Source organism: Cervus elaphus, chromosome 28 (genome assembly GCF_910594005.1).
Source record: "Cervus elaphus chromosome 28, mCerEla1.1, whole genome shotgun sequence".
NCBI lineage: Eukaryota > Metazoa > Chordata > Mammalia > Artiodactyla > Cervidae > Cervus > Cervus elaphus.
Genome location: NC_057842.1, coordinates 31,799,073 through 31,822,121, shown reverse-complemented (window position 1 = coordinate 31,822,121; position 23,049 = coordinate 31,799,073). Strand labels below are relative to the sequence as shown.

At 37.6% G+C, this 23,049-nt stretch overlaps 1 long non-coding RNA gene across 4 annotated transcripts in view; it reads right to left on the bottom strand.

Annotated features, from left to right (window-relative positions):
• LOC122685263 overlaps nt 1-23,049 on the bottom strand; it is a 212,356-nt gene that overhangs the window by 29,462 nt on the left and 159,845 nt on the right. For 3 of the 4 annotated variants that reach the window (XR_006338313.1, XR_006338312.1, XR_006338315.1), the window contains 2 exons: nt 15,172-15,313; nt 1,598-1,719 (listed from right to left, as the gene is read on the bottom strand). This is a non-coding gene — a long non-coding RNA (uncharacterized LOC122685263). Of the gene's footprint in view, nt 1-1,597; nt 1,720-4,963; nt 5,027-15,171; nt 15,314-23,049 lie in introns of all 4 variants that reach the window. The other variant, XR_006338314.1, reaches the window with a different exon arrangement.

The following is a 23,049-nucleotide window of genomic DNA, read 5'->3' as shown; positions in this document are numbered from 1 at the left end:
TTCTGTGTTTATCTTTCTTTCTTTTATACTTTTCATTCACTCATTCAACAAATATTAATGTGCATCTCCCATGTTCTAGCCACATTCTCAAGTTCTGGAATTTCAGTGAACAAAACAAAAGTCCCTGTCTTGAAAGAGTTATCATTATAGAAAACGAAAGGCAAACAATAAACAAATACTCAGTAAGTCAGGAACGTATAAGTGTTCTGCAGAAAAATACTTCCGATTAAGGTGAAGAAGTGACACCTGAAAGAAGTGAGGGAGTGTTTATACTCAGGCAAAGAGCATCCAGGCAGAAGGTGCCCTGACTATGAAGCGCTTGTGTTCACGCAGCAGGACAGACCACTTGGTATGACTGTAGGATAAGAGATCAGAGACTTAGGCGGGAGCTGACTTCTGAGTTGTATTCCAAAGTTCAAATTTTAGAAACTTAGTTTTTGTTTTTTTGTTTTTTTTCGATAGTTTCCTGAATTTCTACCCACAGCTTACTTTTATCCTGAAAAGGGGTATTTAGTTTGAGATTTGATGATTCCTCCTATTTATATGTTGTTCCATGGACTTATTTGTCTATAAGAAAGGGGTAAGAACAGTCTCCTGTAACCAATGATTGTAATTTTACTTCAATAGTTGAAGACTCCCAGATGTTTGCTGTTTTCCACTTTTCTGAGAGAGGTTTTAGATGTATCTGTTTGCCAAATTAATATTTTATACTAATTTTTCTTTTCTTAGAGGATTTCTGTTCTCTTAAGTGGTTTTATTTTTAATTATTTTTAAAAATATTTTCCTTTATATTCTTAGTAATGGTTATTTGTGATGATTGTGGCATCTAGTCTAGTACACAGTACCTTGTAAAATTTGTCATGCTAGCAGAACTACTGCTAAACAAAAATTAAACAAAAAAGACCATGCTATGTACTCTAATGGGAGTGGGGGTAGGGAATGAGTCTTTCTAGTATTCTTAGAGAAACCAGGTGGTTTTATCATAAATATTCTACTTTAACATATGTAAGCCATTATGCATCTCAAAGGAGACAGGCAAACAAGATCAAAGTTGTAATCTTCAACTTGTACCGACCAAGAGAATCAAGAACAGAAGGAAGGATGGGATCAGGTATCCTCAGGGCCCAAAGAAAACTAATTCACTGAATTGCAGAGTCAAACACTTTATGCCCAATGACCGTAGCAGCACAAGAACAAACCTAAGCCAACTTCCATATACCAGCTCACCCTTTGCTTACTTTCTGGGAGAAGAATATATTGGTTGGTAAGAGAATATTCTCCAGCTTTAAATTCAGTTCAGTCTGACACAGTATTTCCCCTCATTTTCTATTGCTTTCTTTATCTCTGGTAAAATGAAAGTCTAAACTTCCATTGGCACTGCTGTTAATTCTGGGACTTCCAGCAAAGCCGGAGAAGGAGTCACCATTGCTCTCAGAAACGTTCTTCTGGGGCCATCGGGAAACTGGAATATGCAATTATAAACTCAGATGCTGGAGAAGCTGCCCCAGCTACTGTTCCCTTCAGATCTCTCTTTCATTAGAGGACAGAAAATCTGTATCTTCCTGTGAAGACAGAATAAGCATTGTTTGATACATACCTTGAGGGTCCTGATATGAGCTGAAGAATAGTCAGGGTTCATGTACAAGCAGTAAAGTCTTCAGCAGCTGCCTTGCAAGTGACCTGCTACCTGCTGACATTTAATATCTTATTTTCATATTCCTGTGAAGAAGAAGAAGAATATAGAGATTAGAATGATCCTCCATCATCCACAGCCAAGAAATGGAAGACTAGGGTCAAAAGAGCGTTCTAAGGCACTCAGTGTGAAAATATGTAAGTGGAAGTGTTAGTCACTCAGTCATGTCTGACTCTTTGAGACCCCATGGACTGTAGCCCACCAGGCTCTTCTGTCCATGGAATTCTCCAGGCAAGAATACTGGAGTGGTTGCCATTCCTTTCTCCAGGGGATCTTCCTGATGCAGGAATTGAACACAGGTCTCCCACATTGCAGGCAGATTTTTTTATCATCTGAGCCACCAGGGAAGGCACTCAAATCAAATTAAAAGCTTCAAGTGTGTAACCAACACAACAGTATAATGGAGGTCTCAGAAAGACTAAATTTTCATTTCTGTTATATCCCAAGTACTCTCTTCTTTTTCTGACTTCTAAATCTGTTCTTGCCCCTAATCTTCTGTTAGAGAAGCTGGTGACAGGTATTAGTACACGGATGTGGCCTGGAAAGTTAAGAAGAATTTTATCAGGGTGTAGGGCTCAAAGTTGAAGTGAATTTGATAGATGGCAAGGAAATGAATATGCCAATCAGAAGAAAAAACCAGAGCACGCAGTACAAACAAAACAGTTTTTCTGGGGGAAGATGTGTATGTGGTGAGGGTATGGTGAAAGGGAAGGAGGTTGTCGGTGATCCAGGTGGAAGCAAGGAGCCTTAGTGTGGATGATAATTCTTTATGTGTCTGTGTACTCCTCCTCGGTGTATTCCTCCCTTTCGGCATGGTAGCAATGTAACTCCACTCCTTAGTCCCACATGATAAGTCTGGTCATCTCCTCCTGCTCTGAGATGAGCTGAGTTCCTGGGCTAAACATTTTAGATGGAAGTAGAGAAGAAATAAACAAAACTCTTTGCTCAGTGCCTGGTCTATAAGATGTAAAATTCATGCCTGAATCATCAAGAGTCCTTTGCAAACAACTGAAATGGTTCTATTAAGTAAAGAATGAAAATTACTAGAATGGAGCTGAGAACATGACAGAAGCAAAGGACAGGTGAACAAACTTTGGGAAACATGTAAACTTGAACCTTTGGATCAAGTATCAAGACCTTGGGAATGGACCACCTCTTTATTGTGCTATAACTGGGACACTCAGAGCCCATCACATTCTTCTTCATTTGTCTCCCCTCAGGACACATATTTGTAATTGTCCTAGCTTTTAATAGAGTACCAACCACTGGAAGATGTGGTGAGGGATGGGGAATAAAGACAGCCCTATGATTGTCATTCTAGACAAACCACAGGGAACAGGAGAGGGTCAGACATACAGCCAAAGAATGGATACTGAGGTGATCAAAACCATATGGGCCCATTATAATTCAGGGCTTGACAGTGCTAACATTTTTTGTCATAATAAAAGAAGTGCAGCAGAAAAAGGTAGGTGGTGGGAAGGAGATAGAAAGAGAGAGAATAAAGAAATAACTAGAATTATCAGGAATTTCAGAAAATGTTGGGTATGCAACTCAAAGCATTATTGTAAATTCCTGACACACAGCTAATTGAAACAAAGAAAATAAAGAATGCTGTATCTATGGTTCTTTGAAATAAACATTTGAGTATGGCTTTGTGTCATGGAAAATTCTCTTGAAACTTATTCTGGTAACACTGCTTCATTATAGGTCTCTACCTATTTTCCACTTGTACATGTTTTACAATTTCAAACTTAATACTTAAGCTGAGTTAATGGCAAAAATAAAGACTAGGTCATTTAGCGATTCTTTTTCCCATTACTATGGAGTTAATTAAAAGGGAACCCATCTTCAGCTCTCCTCAAAGGCTTATCCTCACAAAGACCAACACATGGGATGCATTTGCGAGCTCTTCATTGAAAGCCACTAGTAAATTCAAGTGCCATCAGTCACTCCACTGTGACCCAGAAACTTTTAAAAGTTCTCTTTTTATTAGCTGTGTGTCAGTTAAAATAATGTACTCCTATAACTTTGTTTGAAAAGTTACTTCATATTACTTTAAGAAAAATTGTTTAACCTAATTTGATGTTTTTAACTTTTTCCATTGTTTCTGTTTTTACATGCAAAACATATTAAGATTTTGACCAACCTTATTGCTACCTTTGCCTAAGAATTACAACCCATGGGAACAGCACAAATGTTCATCAAGACAGTGATTAAATAAACTATGGTTTTATGCACATATGAAATATTATGCAGAAGTTAAAAGGAATGAGGCAGTTCCATCTGCACTGTCAATGATATTGAGTGAAAGAAGCCAGTTACAGAACAATATTATATAATTTAAACAAGAATTTTTAAACAAGATATTCTTATTCAATTAATAAAAGGATGGGCCCCAAGAATTTCTTTTGCTTAAAAGTTCCCTTTCAATTTCAATCTTGATTTGAGGGTTGATAATCAGTGAAGTAGGCATTATCAACACTCCCGCTTATTAAAAGAAAAACAACACAGAGAGGTTAAGCAACTCAATACATAAATAAGGAGGCCAGTCTGCTGCTAAAACTTGAGTTCTTAAACTGTATCTTGGTAAAGCATCTTATGGTCTAAACAAAGCTGCATTCAAGTGTTAATAAGTGTTTGTCTTGGGCAAATAATATAACCCATTTAGTTCTCAAGTTTACTCGGCTACAAAAAGGGCATAATAGTAAATATCTCACTATGCTTTTATCAGAATCAGACAAAATAATATATGTATAACATAGCACCTGCTGCATGCTCAAATGGTAGCTGCTATTATTTATACTGACATATCAGTATTATTAACAAGCTCTTGATAGATAGATGGAGGAAATCTTCATCATGCCAGGATTTGCTTATTTCCTCCTTGCCATGAGATGCTATTTTCCTAACACAGAAATATTTCATTAGCAGACTATAATACTTTATTCCAGATGCTACTTATCTTAACTTGGGACATTGAAATACTTTTTGAAATCCTAATATTTACGTATTAAATTTAAAGTACTATATTCAGAACATGGTTTTAGACAAAGTCAGAGATTTACATTATGCAATGAGAACAGTTACAAAGCAGAGCATGGTAGATGAAATTGTCCAGTACCACTACTGATTTAAATGAAGCTCTGATTCACTGAATAGCATGAGTGCTTTTAATTGCAGTATCTTGTTTAGGTTCAATAAAGTTTATGAAAAACTGAATGGTGAAAATGATGTTCCTGATTTTGCACCAGGATAAAAATATAACCTTACATGTTAGTATTCCAATATCATGTCTCTGCAGTTGTTAGATACACAGGCATTACTGTTCATCTGCTAAAAAAAAAGATGAGTGAGAGTCAGTGTATCTCAAATGTACCAAAATTAAAATTTATTATTCCAAGTCAATATGCCTTTATCAAAACAGTAATCAAGGAACACATAAAAACTGATTCCTTTATATCATTCTGAATACTTAGCATTTTATTGTTAATTTACAGAAAGAAAGAGAACTTATTTAAAAGTTTCTACCTAGGTGATATATTTATATTCTGTGAAATAAAAATAGTGTGAAATGTAAATAACATTATTTGCATCTATTTAATAGACATTACATTAAGAATAGTATCAAATTATTGCTTTTTGGTTTTCATCTGTTACACTAATATTAAACATTTTAAATCTTCATTAGGCTTCTCCTCCCATTCTTTCTTCTTTCCCCATATCACAACTCAAATTGCTTCAAGAACATGAATTAGTTTGTAAAATAATGTTTTGCTGACACAAATGACAATAATTCAAACATAGATTAAATTTCACTTTCTAATCCTAAAGGCCTTTTTAAAAAAACAGAAATTTGTTTGGAAAGTAATAATTTGGTGTTTACTAAAACTCAAACATTCAGGAGGAATTTTTGATCTCTTGTTCACTCTCATAAATCTCTCAGCAAATAGCCGTATTCTAGTAACATGAAAAATCTGGGTCACAACCCTCCCATTTACTGATCAGATAATTTTCTCTGTGTTAGACCTTTTAAAAAGAACATCTCGTCTAAAATCCTATGATATCTTTCTGTAGTTAGATATTGTAATACCTTCAGGATAAGCAAGCTTCCCTTGTGGCTCAGCTGGAAAAGAATCTGCCTGCAATGTGGGAAACCTGGGTATGGTCCCTGGGTTGGGAAGATCCCTTAGAGAAGGGAAAGGCTACCCACTTCAGTATTCTGGCCTGGAGAATTCCATGAACTGTATAGTCCATGGGGTCACAAAGAGTTGGACACGACTGAGCGAGAATGGGAAATTAGAAGAAAAAAAAACTTTAATGAAAAGGAAAATATATTTAAGGATAGTGTTCTAATAATTCTTTTTGGTAAATTTAATTCATACTTAATACTTTCTTATCCATTTTTTTTTTTTTTTGAGATGTATTTTTGAAAGTGTATGGAAGATCAGCTTCTTTCTCTACCATGAATCTAGGTTTTCCTTTGCAGGACTGATTAAGTACATTTAAAGACTATCACAATATTTCCTATAATTTTGAAGAAAAGCAAAACAAAAAAAAATTTGTAAACTTTGTTATACAAATAATAAACAACATGGTTTGTATTACTTTCTTCCTCTTGCCTTTTTTTGCTTTGGGCAACTCTGCCCAATTTTCTTCCTCTAAAAGTTTCCTCTGAGAAGCTCATGACAGAACTTGCTCATTCTCTCCATACCCTGCTGTCCCCACACCGGCAGCAAGGTCAGGAGAGCAAACGAAACACACCTGAGTGAAGACCACAGCGCAGGCATCATGTTTAATGTGTCTGCTTTCATTACTCTCATAACCTTGAAGTCAAATATAGAAAATCAAATTAGGACTTACTAGATAAAAATCAAGAACATTTTTTAAGGCTTTTTTTTTTTCTTTATTCTTTGGTTGCTCTCAAAAGTAGTTAGGTAATAATCACTTATGGGCTTTGTAAGGTATAGTTGGGGACGAGGCAGAAAAGGAAAGATGACCTCAACAGATGTAGGTTACCTTTATTCAGGCAAGGAGGGGCGGCAGTCGGCCTAACGACCAGGCTGAGCGCCGAGAGGGAACAGGGAGGCTCCATATTCATAGGGAGGTTTGTGGAAGCGATAAGGGAAATGTTAATCAGGCGGAATATTTTGAGTATTCTTTAGTTGAGATGACATTTGTAGTTGGGCAGAGAGTGATAAGTCTTCTGGGCAGGAGAAGGGGTGGAAGGTTTCCGAACAGGGGGTGATAAGTCCCACCCAGATAGATGTAACCGGCCTGAAGCATCAGAGCAGAACTAAAGTTCTGTTCTGTTTTTTCCGAAGTTAGATGATTCAGCAAGGGCCTTTGAGACTATTGTTTTCTTTTCTAGGCCCAAAAGACTCCTTCAGGCTTCCCTGGGAGCTCAGTGGTATAGAGTCTGCCTGCCAATGTGGGAGATGTGGGTTCAGTCCCTGGGTGGGGAAGATCTGGAGAAGGAAATGGCAAGTCACTCCAGTATTCTTGCCTGGGAAACCCCATGGACAGAGGAGCCTGGCAGGCTTCTCCATGAGATCGCAGGCAGTCCATGAGATCGCAAAGATGGACACAAGTTAGCAACTAAACAGCAGCACAAGTATAGGAATGCTAATTAAACTAATGATAAGGGCACACATTTTAGAGGTGGTAATGCTCTATTTAAGCATTTTTAAAATGGTTTGAATCTTATCTGTTGCCTTTTTTGTAACGTATTAGGGTCCATTCCAAAGAAGAAAAAAAAAGATCACATGAATGATATATTTCCCAGGTTAGTGTATAGTTGGCCCTAACTTTAAAAAACATATAAAATCAGGGAGGAAGTGCGTAGGTTTTGCATAAATATACATGGGACAAATGAAACAGATCTGTGATGAAGCAAATTGCTTGCATGTGTGGCTTTATCTTTATAGCCAAAATGGCTTACTCAGTCAGACATGTGAGCTGAATCTGGCTCTTGCTCTAAAAATTATCCCAATCCATGTCATGCTGCCCATAACACACCCCGACTCCACTAGAACAGTTTAACTCTGCATGCCTCTATGTGGCCAGCTTTTACTGTGCTCAGCTGGCTCTGTTCTAGATATAGAAAGTGATACCAAGGAAAGATTTCCCACAGATTTCACAGGGTGCCAGGCATAAAGAGTTATAAAACAAAATAACAATAAAGGATAATTTATGAAGTTCATGGGGATTTAAAGGTCAGAGAAATTCTGCTCAATTCAAGGGAGTGAGGAAATCATTGAAAATAGTTTCTTGAAGTCTTTCAGGAGTATTTCAAGTAGTGGAGATAGTAAGTGAAAAATAAAGAGGTAGGGGACCCAAGAAGAGGCAGGGGAGTGAGAATTTAATGGTAGGCTAAGGATAAAAAATAGGATTAGAGACTTGTACCTTCATTTCTCAAGTAAGAATTGAGCCAATTAAATCATGAGCAAGATTGCTTTGCCATTGTAAGAACCACTCATTAGCAATTAAAAATGAAATCTCTTTCGTATGACTGGATACAGCTCCTTAACTCAGTTCAGTGGAGCGGTCAACATCAATATAATTTGATGACATTACTTATAACTGATTTTACTGCTTTATGTATTTTTGAAATCGAATTCTTTCTTTCCTATTGTTGTTGTTGTTCCATTGTTAAGTCATGACCGACTCTTTGTGACCCCATGGACTGTAGCACACCAGGCTTCTCTGTCCTCCACTATCTCCAAGAGATTTCTCAATTCACGTCCACTGAGTCAGTGATGCTATCTCATCCTCAGCCACTTCTCCTTTTGCCTTCAATCTTTCTCAGCACCAGTGTCTTTTCCAGTGAGTTGCCTCTTTGCATCCCATGGCCAAAGTATTGGAGCTTCAGTTTCAGCATCAGTCTTCCTAATGAATATTCAGGATTGATTTCCTTTACTATTGATTGCTTTGATCTCCTTGCAGTCCAAGAGACTCAAGAATCTTCTCCAGCACCACAATGTGAAAGCATCAATTCTTTGGCATTCAGTCTTCTTTATGGTCCAACATTCATACATGACTACTGGAAAAACCATAGCTTTCACTATATGGACCTTTTTGGCAAAGTGATGTCTCTGCTTTTTAATGTGTTGTCTGGATTTGTTAAAGCTTTCATTCCAAGGAGCAAGTGTCTTTTAATTTCATGGCTGCAGTCACTGTCCACAGTGATTTTGGTCCCTGGGGAAATAAAATTTGTCACTGCTTCCACTTTTCCTCTTCTATCTGCAATGAAGTGATGGGACCAGATACTATGATCTTAGTTTTTTGAATGTTGAGTTTTAAGATAGCTTTTTCATTCTCCTTTTTCATCCCCATCAAGAGGTTCTTTAGTTCCTCTCCTCTTCACTTTCTGCCATTAGAATGGTATCATCTGCATATCTGAGGTTATTGATATTTCTCCTGGCAATCTTAATCCCAGCATTTCACATGATGTACTCTACATATAAGTTAAATAAGCAGGGTTGACAAAATACAGCCTTGATATACTCCTTTCCCAATTTGGAATCAGTCTATTGTTCCATGTCCAGTTCTAACTGGTGTTTCTTGACATGCAAACAGGTTTCTCAGGAGACAGGTATGGTGGGCTGGTATTCCCATCTCTTCAAGAATTTTCCACAGCTTGTTGTGATCCACACAGTTAAAGGCTTTAGCATAGTCAGTGAAGCAGAAGCAGATGTTTTTCTGGAATTCCCTTGCTTTCTCTATGATCCAATGAATGTTGATAATTTGATCTCTTGTTCCTCTGCCTCCTCAAAACCCTGCTTGTACATGTAGAAGTTCTTCAACAGTTGTGAACTGAGAACTTCCAGATGTACATGCTGGGTTTCTTTCCATATATATGCAATAATCAAGCTAGGCAAGAAATGGTTCCACTGGGCCATTTCTGTTTTATTCATGCAATGTACATGAATGACAAATGAATTCTAATGAATATTTTGCTTTATCAGAGAGATAAATTTCTTGACACTTAAAGAACAAAAATATCCATTTTCTCACCAGCATTTTCACTCATCTATCAGTATGTTTGGTATTTTCTAGGTCTCAAAACTAATCTATAAATATTTAGCAATACTAAGTATTTATAGATACATTAGAACAGTATTTTATATGTGTGACTCCTCTGTTCTGAAATATATTGGGATTGCCTCTGAACCCATGTCTTTCCATTTATCAGGAGGATGACTGAATTTTATCAAATATAAAAGGAAATCATAAATTAATATGTGGCTGTCACAATAGCTCAGAGATTTTTAAAATTTGATCTTTAATTTTATAGTCATATTACTATTCCTACAGTTCCTTTATTTATGGGAAGACTGGTGACCATCAAGGTAGAATAATTTGCCCATAAGCTAGTTGCCCACAAATGTGACCACATTCACATGCGGACCTGTTATGTTCCAAACCACATATTCTTTCCATTATATAACAGTGCCTTTCTGAAAGAAAAGAAAGACATGTCAGGTGAGGCACTAACTGTCAAATTGCAGCAGATAAAATTTATTTATATTTGTACAGATAAAAATTATTTTGGGGATTCATTTATTATTGTTTTGTCTGTTCCTTTTGGGTTGGACATAACAGTGGGTTTTAAGACATCAAACAGGCGTTGCTTTTTCATAAATAAAACAAAGCAGTTTATAGATATTCACTCATAACACATGTATCAATAAAGCACTAAATATTTTACATCAGCAGATATATAAATTCAGAATTGTTTGGGATTGAAACATTCAACATTTTCCCCAAATCCGAAATTCATTTTCCCAAGGAATTTTTTCCATAATTTAAAAACCATGTTTTGTTTAAAAGATAATAGGGAAATTTAATCCAAATAGTTCTGATTCACTTATACCCAGGCTCATCAAAATTTTTTTTCTTTGCTAAGGGCTACAATGAATAAAAATATTTTTGAGGACTGAAAAAACTTTTTTATTTTTTTCATAAATACAGTGATTAACAGAGTGCAAATTAATTCAATGCTTCAAGCATTTAAGATTAATCTAAAACCAAGGAACTATCAGTAACACACATGTGTAGCAAAAACACAGAGATAAGGAAGAAAGGGAGAAAGGAAAGATGAACTGGAGGATGGAGAGAGGAAAGGAGACACAGAGAAGAGGACAAGAGAGGGAGAAGGCAAGAAAGAGAAAGGGAAGGAAAGTCATTATTTATCCAATGTCTTCATATTGCTTTAGAGTTTCAAATAGTCTTCTCATATGGACTTTTCAGGTGGGTCAGTGGGAAAGAATCTGCCTACCAGTGCAGGAGATGGGGGTTCAATCCTTGGATCAGGAAGATACGCTGGAGGAAGAAATAGCAACCCACTCTAGTATTCTTGCCTAGAGAATCCCTTGGAGAGAGGAGTCTGGCTGGTTGCAGTCCATGGGATTGCCAAGAGTTGGATATGACTGAGTAACTGAGCATGCAGTTTTTTCACATATATTACCTCACATTTCCTTTACTTTTCAGATATACTACTCTCCATTTCCTTATAATTCTGCATTTATGTCATGAGTTTAATTTCTTAGCTAAATAAGGAGATTTGGGTAGTTACCTAAGTTGCCTCAGGTCACACAGGTAGTTGAAAGTGAGGATAGCCATCTTAGGATCTTTCTAGAACTATTATGGGTATGAACTGTGGTGCAACTGTGATTTTCATCATATCTTCTTACACAAAGTACAAGGCTGTACCTCTCCATCCATTTTTTCTTAAACTTTAGCACGTACCAGACTAACCAGGAAGTGTGGTCAGTACACAGATTACTAGGCCCCATCCCCAGAGTTTTGACCCAAGAACCCACATTTCTCTCAGCTCCCCTGTGATGCCAATGCTGCTGGCTTGGGAGCACCTTTGAGACCTGCCAATGTAGCCAGTTCTCTGGAGGGTTGGTTTCTAAGAGCTCTTGGCCTCTGAGCCAGGGATCTTTGCATCAAGCACTGTTTCTCACATCATGTATGGGCTAGGACTTCAGTTCAATGCAGTTCAGTTCAATTCATTTGCTCAGTCATGTCCAATTCTTTGCCAACCCATGGCCTGCAGCATGCCAGGCTTCCCTGTCCATCACCAACTCCCAGACCTTGCTCAAACTCATATTCATCAAGTCAGTGATGCCATCCAACTATCTCATCCCTTGTTGCCCCCTTTTCCACCTGCCTTCAATCTTTCCCAGCATCAGGGTCTTTTCCAATGAGTCAGTTCTTTACATCAGGTGGCCAAAGTATTGGAGTTTCAGCTTCAGCATCAATCCTTCCAATGAATATTCAGGACTGATTTCCTTTAGGATGGACTGGTTGGATCCCCTTGCAGTCCAAGGGACTCTCAAGAGTCTTCTACAACCACAGTTCAAAAGCATCAGTTCTTCAGCACTCAACTTTCTTTATGGTCCTACTCTCAAATCCATACAAGACTACTGCAAAAACCACAGCTTTGGCTAGAAGGACTTTTATCAGCAAAGTAATGTCTCTGCTTTTTAATATGCTGTCTAGGTTGGTCATAGCTTTTCTTCCAAGGAGCAAGTGTCTTTTAATTTCATGGCTGCAGTCACCATCTGCAGTGATTTTGGAGCCCAAGAAAAGAAAAGTCTGTCATGGTTTCCCTTGTTTCCCCATCTATTTCCCATGAAGTGATGGGACCAGATGCCACGATCTTAGTTTTCCTGAATGTTGAGTTTTAAGCCAGCTTTTTCACTCTCCGTTTTCACTTTCATCAAGAGGCTCTTTAATTCCTCTTCACTTTCTGCCATAAGAGTGATGTCATCTGCGCATCTGAGGTTATTGTTATTTCTCCCAGCAATCTTGATTCCTGCTCGTGCTTCATCCAACCTGGCATTTCGCATGATGTACTCTGCGTATAACTTAAATCATCAGGGCGACAACATATATCTTTGACGTCCTCCTTTCCCAATTTGGAAATAGTCCATTATTCCCTGTGCGGTTCTAACTGTTGCTTCTTGGCCTGCATACAGATTTCTCAAGAGGCAGGTAAGGTGGTCTGGTATTTCCATCTCTTTAAGAATTTTCCACAGTTTGTTGTGATCCACACAGTCAAAGGCTTTAGCAAAGTCAATGAAGCAGAAGTAGATGGTTTTCTGGAATTCTCTTGCTTTTTCTATGATCCAACAGAAGTTGGCATTTTAATCTCTGATTCCTCTGACTTTTCTAAATCTGGCTTAAACATCTGGAAGTTCTTGGTTCATGTATTGTTGAAACCTAGCTTGGGGAATTTTGAGCATTACTTTGCTAGTGTGTGAAATGTGTGCAATTGTGCAGTAGTTTGAACATACTTTGGCACTGCCTTTATTTCAGATTGGAATGAAAACTGACCATTTCCAGTTCTGTAGCCACTGCTGAGTTTTCCAAATTTGCTGGCATATTGAGGACAGCACTTTAACCACATCATCTTTTAGGATTTGAAATAGCTCAGCTGGAATTCCATCACCTCCACTAGCTTTGTTCCTAAAGCCCACTTGACTTCTCATTCCAGGATGTCTGGCTCTAGGTGAGTGAGCACACCATCATGGTTATCTGAGTCATTAGGATAACTTATTTAACTTATATGCAGAGTACATCATGAGAAATGCTGGGTTGGAGAAGCTCTATACAGTCAGCAAAAACAAGACCGAAAGCTGACTATGGCTAAGATCATGAACACCTCATTGTAAAATTCAGACTTAAATTGAAGGAAGTAGGGAAAACCACTAGACCATTATGCTATGACCTAAATCAAATCCCTTATGATTATACAATGTAAGTGAGAAATAGATTCAAGGGATTAGATCTGATAGAGTGCCTGAAGAACTATGGATGGTGGTTCATAACACTGTATGGGAGGTGGCGATCAAAACCATCCCCAAGGAAAAGAAATGCAAAAAGGCAAAATGGTTGTCTGAGGAGGCCTTAAAAACAGCTGAGAAAAGAAGAGAAGATAAAAGCAAAGGAGAATAGGAAAGATATAACCATCTGAATGCAGAGTTCCAAAGAATAACAAGGAGAGATAAGAAAGCCTTCCTCAGCAATCATGCAAAGAAATAGAGGGAAGCAATAGAATGGGAAAGACTAGAGATCTCTTCAAGAAAATTAGAGATACCAAAGAAACATTTCATGCAAATATGAGCACAATAAAGGACAGAAAGTGTAGGGACCTAACAGAAGCATAGCTAGAACTACAAATAGAAAATTAAATTCCAAAATTAAACCTGTTTTTTTTTTTTTCCCTTCCTCATTTATAGACTTTCCCATGCCAAGGGGTTTCCTTTAATACTGGCTGAGTGGCACAGGCCAGAACACGCACAGTCCAACAACCAGCGCGTACCCTCGCCACCAGTTCTCTGCTCTGCTTCCCTCCATGCTCACCCAAGCAATGCCATTTCAAAGGCTCAAATTAATACCTCCCTTAACTCTCAAACGTGCTGTCCTTCCAAGCAAGATTCACTACACATTAAGGAGTTTTCTCGGGACGTTTCTCTAGCCCAACAGTAAAAAAATGCACAATAATTTTTTCAATAATTACTGAAAGCGATGATTGTCTTTTCAGTTTACTGAGTGGGAGATCCCACAAGGGTGGGAGGCAGTATAAATAACAGTCAAAGCAAGTGCAGAGCCCAGGTTGGAGGGGTGCAGTAGTAGGGACAGACTGGAGTGAAGGCAGAAGGGGCAAGAAGGAGCGCACAGCCAGAGTATTGTGGCCACGGGATCTGGAAGTGTGGAAGATGGGCTCCAAAAAGACAGAGGGAACATACAAAGACAAACGAGACCAGCTTGCCCTCACGACCCAGTCCATACCCACAGAAGAGACCTTCCAAGTTTGTGGTGGTCCTCCAGCCCTCACCAAAGAGGGGGTGACTGTTGTTGGCTATAATAGGCCAGACTAACTTTGTTAAGACAAGAAAAAAACTCTCGAGGAAAGGAGTTACTTGATGTTCTTAGGACATCTTCAGGAAAGCATCATCAATATAAAATGAGATTATTGATAACATTTAAAACCATTCTAACACAAAAATAGAAGAATTTGGAACTGCTTGAGGCTGCTGAAGGCTTGGAGGAAAGGAGTCAGTTTTACCTTTTCAACATCTCCTATACTATATTCTTAATCTGTAAGCTTTTGAAAAGGAACTCAAGCTCCTCCCAATCCAGGGTGAAGTGAGGAAACTGTGACTGTCATCTACCATTCTTCACTGTCATCCATTATTCATTGAGGATCTCTCGGTGAGAAATATTTGGATGAATGACAGGAAGCATCATGAACTCTGCACCTGCACAAGATATTTCACACGTTTTTATTTGGACATTTTGTTATTTTTCTTTGAGCTGATATCCTTTCCATTTTATACAGGAAAGATCATTAAGAATTTTAAAAGTATAAACATTTCATGTTCAAAATTTTTGGTATTTCAGTCATAATATTGTTATAACAGGACTATAAATCTAAAATGAGATTAGTTTCTCTGCCCAGTACTTACCTATCAGCTGCAATTTAGAAGTGCCAATGTATTTCTACCTTAGGGGCCCAATCTCACAGGATGGAGGATTATTCTTCATCTTGTGCAATGCCCCAAGACTCTTCGGTCACAAATCACAGAAAGGCAATGTGTTTGCATTTTTCTGCAGAGTCAAGAGATAATCACAAAGTACTTTTATCAAATGCATTAAAGTCATCAATGTGAATCCTTCCTAAAATGTTAGTATTATAGCTACATGTAGTCAGCGCTTTCTGAATTATGAATAATTTTTACAAATAATATAGCATTTGATCATCTCAATGATTCTATTAAATTTTTCCATTTTGTGAGTCAAAACACTGAGGTTCAAGGACATAAAAAGACTTGATTTAATTGACTTAGTTAGGCGATGATGGCAAGGGGCTTGGAGGCACTCCAGGCTCCAAGGTTGAGTCTTTGCACTATACCTTCCCATCTTCTAATGGAAGCATAACCTTAAGATGCTTACCTTGACAGTCACCAGGAACAGCGGAGGAGAAATCACCCTGAGAAGCACAGTGCTGACCCCATGGCACAAGACTGATTCCCAGGGTCCTCTTCCCTTACCTCCTCCTCTGAATTATCATCATCATTGTCCTCTTCCTCCTTTTTCTAGACCAAGTCTGACTTGCACAGCTTAGCTGCCAGTTGAGAACAACTTCCTTAGGGCCCAGGACTACAATCACATTATTGAAGTGAGGGTCCCCTTCACTCACTAACCCATCACCAGTAAGGTCAATTCCTCCTTCAGACAGGACCAGGTGGGGTTAACCTTTCTGATCTCTGACATAGTGTTTGCAGCTCCCACTGAGGAGACACAGAGGATGATTTACCAGTGACAGTCAGAAAAGCCTGTTCCAGTTTCTCTAGGTGCAGATGCAGGGGCCTAGATGTTGTTAATCATTTCCAATCATAAAATTTTCTGTGCTCTAAATAAAAATGTTTAAATATTTAAGAACAAGTCCAATCCATAAATAGATGTGTTATGGACTGTCATGGTAACATTTCATCTCATGTGATGATGGTCCAGGGAGGTGAGCTCTGCTTTTCACCTGCATCCTTGCTCCTCTAATGTCCCAGGGATGCAACAGCCAGTGGAGTGTGCTGGCAGTTAGGGGGCAGAGGAGTAAGGGGATCCTACATCAAGACAGGGCATGAAACAGAAGTGGTTTCTCATATTTTAGCTTAGATATATAGATTAACTATCAGCCAAAGCCATTTGTTTTTAAACAGGAAATGTCATTTCTTTCCTGTTTAATAAATAGAAGCCTTAGATTTATATTTTCTGATTTCACCATTCCCTTTAAACCTCACTCATGTGAAATTCAGGATAGACTAAATAAAATTATAGTATACCCACTCCCTACAACTCTCCCTCCCAATCTTCAGCTTGCCTAAATATTTTAATGTTTAGGGAAGATGGTAGTAATCTAACGAAGGGCTTTTCTGGGGAAAATCTGCCTGCATTATCATTGCATGACTGAGCTAGAAGCCCCTCTGCTTTATTCAGTACCAAAGAGGGCCAGGGGAAAGCATGTTGTAAAATACATCACTTGAAAAGAATAGCTTGGGCTTATGGTAGAAAAGCTGTCTACAGCTAAATAATAGAGAGTAACAGCACACAAATGAATTTCTATATAGAAGTGTTGAGATGTATCTGGAAAATAAAGGAAAAGCCATTTGAGGGTAGGAGTAAAACTTACCTTCTTTCAGTTTCCCCCTGTATTTACACAACTCCTGATCTATGAAGAATAAGCAATATATTTGTGTTTCTTTATTGGCTGTTTTGCTTTTCTCCTGCTGACAATATGGAGCTTTTCACCTATCCCAGTGCAAGTGAAAAATTGAGACAGTGACCGATCTGGGTCTGAAATAACAAGCAGACAGTGTTGTTCTGGGTGCAATCCCAAGGCTGCCCTGGTTCTATGAGGAAGCCTTATTGGGCAACCAGTGTTTGCCAAGGTGATACTAGGATGGTTGATGTCATTACAGACCAGGTGTTCAATGAAAGTGAAAGTCACTCAGTCTGTCCGACTTTTTGCGACCTCATGGTCTATACAGTCCATGGAATTCTCCAGGCCAGAATACTGGAGTGGGTAGCCTTTCCCTCCTCCAGGGGATCTTCCCAACCCAGGGATTGAGGTAAATTCCAAACCTGAGCAGACTGTCATTCACATTGAGCATCCACGCTGGGAAAACACCAAAATTTTAAAGCTTAGAGACAGGCTTTCTTGCTCCCTGTCTCTTTGGAAACTTCTTTTTTGCTGTTAGGGAAAGAAAAAGGCCCTTCTACCTTCAGGTGTCTGGATTAAAATGCACAGGTCTCGGGAGGGAAGGAAAAGCAATGATTTAGAAAGTCTACATTAAGACCCAGGTGATACTGAGTAGCCAGTTGGTGATCACTTTCTCCTTGGAACTTTCTAGGCAATCACAACAGTCTTACATCATGATTTTGTATATATTTATGTCAGGCTGTGCTACTTCACCACCTGATTATTTTTTCTTTAAGGGGAGACATGGTGCCTTACTCATGTTGTACCCAGTAAAGCACTCAGCACACTGCCTAGTTTCCAGTAAGTGTTTAATCAACACCATCCACTATCTTAGCCTTGATTTAGTAGGAAAACATAGCCTGATGCATAATATTATGTGCTAACACTTCATTGGGGAGGCTTCCCAGGGAAGCAGGAATGAACGTAGGAGAAAGGAGTGAGGCAGAGAAGGAGAGAACAAAAACATACACGACCTAGCGGGCCCTGCCTGCTGTCAAACAGCACTAAGCGATCTTGTAGAATTGCCTTCAGAGAGACCACATGCACGACCATATCATAGGGTAGTCCCTTCAGGGGAAAGATAAAAGTGAATTTTTTCAATCTCGCCTCTCTCTCATTGGCCAAAGGTCAGTGACCCCATAAGCCAATAACTCCCCTGAACTCCAAGCTGCACTGACTCTGCCTGCAGCACTCCGTCTGTCATACTGATAGCCACAGGGAAACCTGAAGTTGATTGGAGTCCACACAGAGTTAGTCATCATAATACTAACTGGGAAGGAACCAGTGGCCAAAGGCCCCAGTGACTGAGACCAAGAGAATCTCAAGTGGAATTTAAAAGGTATCTGATACTTTGGTTAAAGTTGTTGGAGTTCGTCTACGGAGTAGCTAATGAGCAAGATTCCATTAACTGTTCCTGAGGTTTACTGGGACAAAGTAATTTGACCACACTTGAGCTAAACAAACCTAACAGAGGGAGTGGTAAATTAAGCATTGAAAAGTAAGGAAAGATTTCAGAAGGAGGTCTATTGAGGTAAAGCTTTAAAGAATAAGTAGACATTTACTAGGACGGAGAGAAAAGGGATAACAACATTCGAGACAGAAGCAACAGTAGGAGGAAAAGGCTCCTGTCCAGTAAACATGATTCCAGCCGAACGAGAAACACTAATCCCTCTAGGATCTTTATCTGCATACAGTGCTAGGGGCTTAGAGGTGTTTTCATCCAACCCTAGAACTGGAATTTGATTTTGAGTTGGTGTAAGGAGAAAAATTCAGTCTAAAGAAGCATTAGAATGAAAGCCAGAAAAGTTGCTTTGGTCCCCAGGACATACCCAATAAGAGAAACTCTCCTTTGTTTTCTGTCCTCAGAGATGAAGGCTCTTTCTTAGTCTAATTTCCTAGGAGATCTCAGTTGTTCACATCATTCAGGGATGCAGGATGAGTGGTGAGCACAATGAAGGCCTGGAGAGTTTGAGAAAATTCTGATGGAGGTTGACAATTCTGATGGACTTCACCCTCTCCACTCAACTAATTGAGAATCACTTTTGTGCTAAGGTCTTTATTCTTCAATAGTTCTTTTAAAGTATGGGGATTTAGAAAAGGAGACTTCCCATCAAAAGTATTCACCTGCTATGCAGAAGAACCCAGTTCGATTCCTGGGTCAGGCAGATCCCCAGGAGAAGGCATAGGCTACCCACTCCAGAATTCTTGGGCTTCCTTAGTGGCTCAGATGGTAAAGAATCTGCCTGCAATGGGGGAGAGCTGAATTCAATCCCTAGGTTGGGAAAATCCCCTGGAGGAGGACATGGCAACACACTTTAGTCTTCTTGCCTGGAGAATGCCATGGACAGAGAAGCCTGGTGGGCTACAGTCCATGGGGTCTCTAAGAGGCAGACAGGATAAAGCGACTAAGCACAGCACACCTTAAAAAAAAAATACAATTTTTAAAAGACAATTTTTCTCTTCTTTTTTGAAATTAGTAAAGTTCACTGCCCTTTTCTTGTTTTTGAGCATTGATTTTGTATATCCAAATATTCAAGAATAGTACTAAGTATTAAATTCTTCTTCACCAGACAATTTCCCTAATTCTCTTAGTAGCTTGGTAAAGAGATGGGGGAAAAAGTTGGGGAAATTTCACTTGAGGAAATTCTACAAAAAATTACAAATATATATTTTAAAGTGCTTACTTATAGTTCCCATTTTAAAATATCCTTTTTTAATTTATAAAAACTTACAACTGTATGATGAAAACAAAATATTATGCAACCCCAAATAAATTCTTTTTTGGAGAGGTAGGAACTAGAATCCTAAAATGGGTTTCATTTTACTTTTAACTGATTTCTGAACACCCATGTAGTGTTCTGGGGATATATACACTATAAGAGTAATAATTCATTTTTTATTAACTTACAAATGTCATAATATTTAAGCTGCACAGCTAAATTTCTGTGATGAATATCAACTACCTTTGGAAAAAAACTTTTTGCCTATAATACCAAATGTCAAAAATTTAGCTCAAGAAAGAAATGCAACTTTTTTCTTAGACTTGAACCATTTTTTGATACATAAACACATATTTAACATGCATTACAATGATTTAACATTAAATCTAGTAATACCTGCAAGTTAGTGTAATAATAAAACACTAGAATATCTGTTTTTTCACTGATTTACATAGGCACTATGACTTCCCTTTTTATTCAGAATAGCCTCACTCATAATTTGTGTTTTTGAGACTATTACAACAGTGTGATCCACTGGACATTATTGTGCAAGCTACTAGATCATTTCAACTATTGCAAAATGCACCGGCAGCTTGCTTCCTTAAGGATCCCAGCCAGATGGATCATATTAACGTCCATGCACTACGGCTTGTACTGGCTACCAGGGTGTTTCTGGAGGCAGTTCAAAGGGTTGCCTTTGATCTATGAAGCTGTATACATTTTAAGCCAGACATTATTTATCCTACAATCACCCACAGTGGGCAAGATGAAACAGGGAACCATTGTTGGAGTTGTTAGTGTCATAATTCAAAATTAGTACCTTTCTCAGTCAAGTCCACCAAATTGTCATTACCTGGGAAATTCAGCTGCATTTTTAGTTCACTCTTGACTGGATGGTCTAATATAAAAGATAAAAGTAAAACTCTTCCATACATAATATTTCATGTATCCTTTGTTAAATAAATTAAAATACTTTGGTATATCTGATTTACACTTTAATATTTTCTACATCTTAATTAAGTTATACTTTTTAAATAAAAAAACTTTAACATCTTTCTTAATTCAAGATAATGTTTTATATTGTCCAAAGACTTATTATTATTATTTTAGACTCCCAAAATCTAAAAAATTAAGTAATCCATCATATTTTTTAAAAATGAAATTGAATGCAGCTAGGCAAAAAGAAAAAAAAGATTTAAAATCACCCATCATTCTCCACCCAGATGTTCTAGAAGGTTTATAATGGCCTTGAATTCAGCAAAGGGCTATGTACCTACATTAACTAAATTAAAAATGCTCATTTAGCCATTTATTTATTCATTTATTCATCAAGTAAAAACACAGTGCTACATGCTGAGTTTAAAAAACAAACTAGGTAAGACTTGGAACTTGATCTGAATTAAGAGGAATCATGTAAATAATTATTTATACTATACAAATATATATACTTATATATGTTTATATAAATACTTAATTTATATATATAAATTTTAAATTTATATATTTATATAAATATATATACTATAGTGTTATAATTGTGAAATTTGAAAACTATTTAAAGAACAGTAGTTGCCCAGAGGACAATAATAAACTTAGTCTAGAATGGGAGGTGTCAAATCAAATATAAGGAAACAAAGGAAATGAATCTAGATCTTCAAGAATGAATTTAACTATGTCAGGAAGATACAGGTGGAGGAAGAGGAAAAGCACTAACTTCAGAACTAGAATACCTGGATTTGAATCCTGGTTCTGACTTGATACACAGTGTCTTGAGTGACGTTCTTTGAGTTAGTCAATTATTCTGTGCTTCAGCTCTCTTACTTCTACAAAATGCATATAATAGTATTTACTTTATATGCAAATAGTATTTGCTTTAGGATTGAATGAAGTTAATCTACACAAAATACTTAGAACTGCATTAGCTTTATTGTAGAGATATGTGAAATATCAGAGTGTATTTTAGGACCTACAAATATTCTCTGCCCTTGAGTACAGAGAAATGAGACTGTTAGAGTGAGTGGGGATCAAATAACGAGCAAGGAGTTTAAACTCTATTCTGTAGGGAAAGGAGAGCCAATGAAATCCTTGAGGCAGAGGAGTGATGCAGTACAATGTGCCGTTCAGGAAAAGAATTTTAGTGGCAATGGAGAAAATGAATCACTAGAAGAAAAGAGATTTCAGATGGAGATAATAGTTCACAAGCAAACTGTTGCCATGATTACATATCAATAGAACTCAGGCAGAATTTGACTATGTTTTCTATGTTTTTAATAAAAAGCTTAAAAAGCTTGAAATTGATATTACCAAAAGGGGGGCGGGGAGGGGAGAAAAAACCTAAGAAACAGATACATTGGTTCTGTTTATAGTCTTACTTTCCTAGTAAAATACCTCCCATATCTTTAAAGTCCTATTTGCATCTCAGCTTCTTGAGGTCTCCTCTAATGATTCTAGGCTTAGGGCCCAGGCTGTACCTCTTTTAAATCTCCAGATAATGGAGCAAAGCTGTAGATCTATGTATACTAAGAAACTGACAACAAACAGCTTTTGATTAATTCATATCAGGAAGGTTGTATAGGGCAAGTTATGCTGAAGGGAGACTGAAATGATTTCTGGAAGGGAAAATGAGACAGCACAGGCAGAGAAAGAAAGTGGAATTTTAATAAAATAAAAAATTTTAAATACATTTAATAAACTTTTAAAAATAAAATAAAATTCTAGCTTCACTAGAATCAGAGAATGTGGTAGGGGATCATAGGAATAAATATGAGCATAATTTAAATGCAAGAAAGTGCCAGTGTAATACTTTTCTTTTCCTAGTTCAAGGACAGGCAAAATATTTCTTTTTTTGCTTTGATTTGTTTTAGTTTTTGATTCTGTATGTATTTGCATATTCATCAATCTACCTCATCTAAATTAATTTTTGTAATTTTTTAATAAAATTAAAAACATTTCACTGCATACTTCTTCAGGACTTTTAAAACTCAGATGTATTTATAGGAAAAGCAATCCATATTTTTCTAATTTATCTCTACTGCAACTATTGGCAGAGGTTTAAGCCATTTCATATGTAAAATACATGTAAACTCTTTTTCTAAAACATGGAATCTCCTTCTCAGACCTAACAAATATGAACATTGACTTAAGTACTCCAGTCTTTTCAAACCTAAATAACATTTCTAGTCTATATTAAAGATTAACTGCATACTTTCTCCGAAAGAAATTCTACACTAGGGAAATGTAGAAAGGAAAATCTCTGGTTAGTACTAAGGGGTGGGAATACTGGATGGTGATGTATCTCTGAAATAGAAGTTATAATATACCAGCTGCCTGATCTGCTATATGGTTTTTCATGCTAAGGCTGAGTAGTG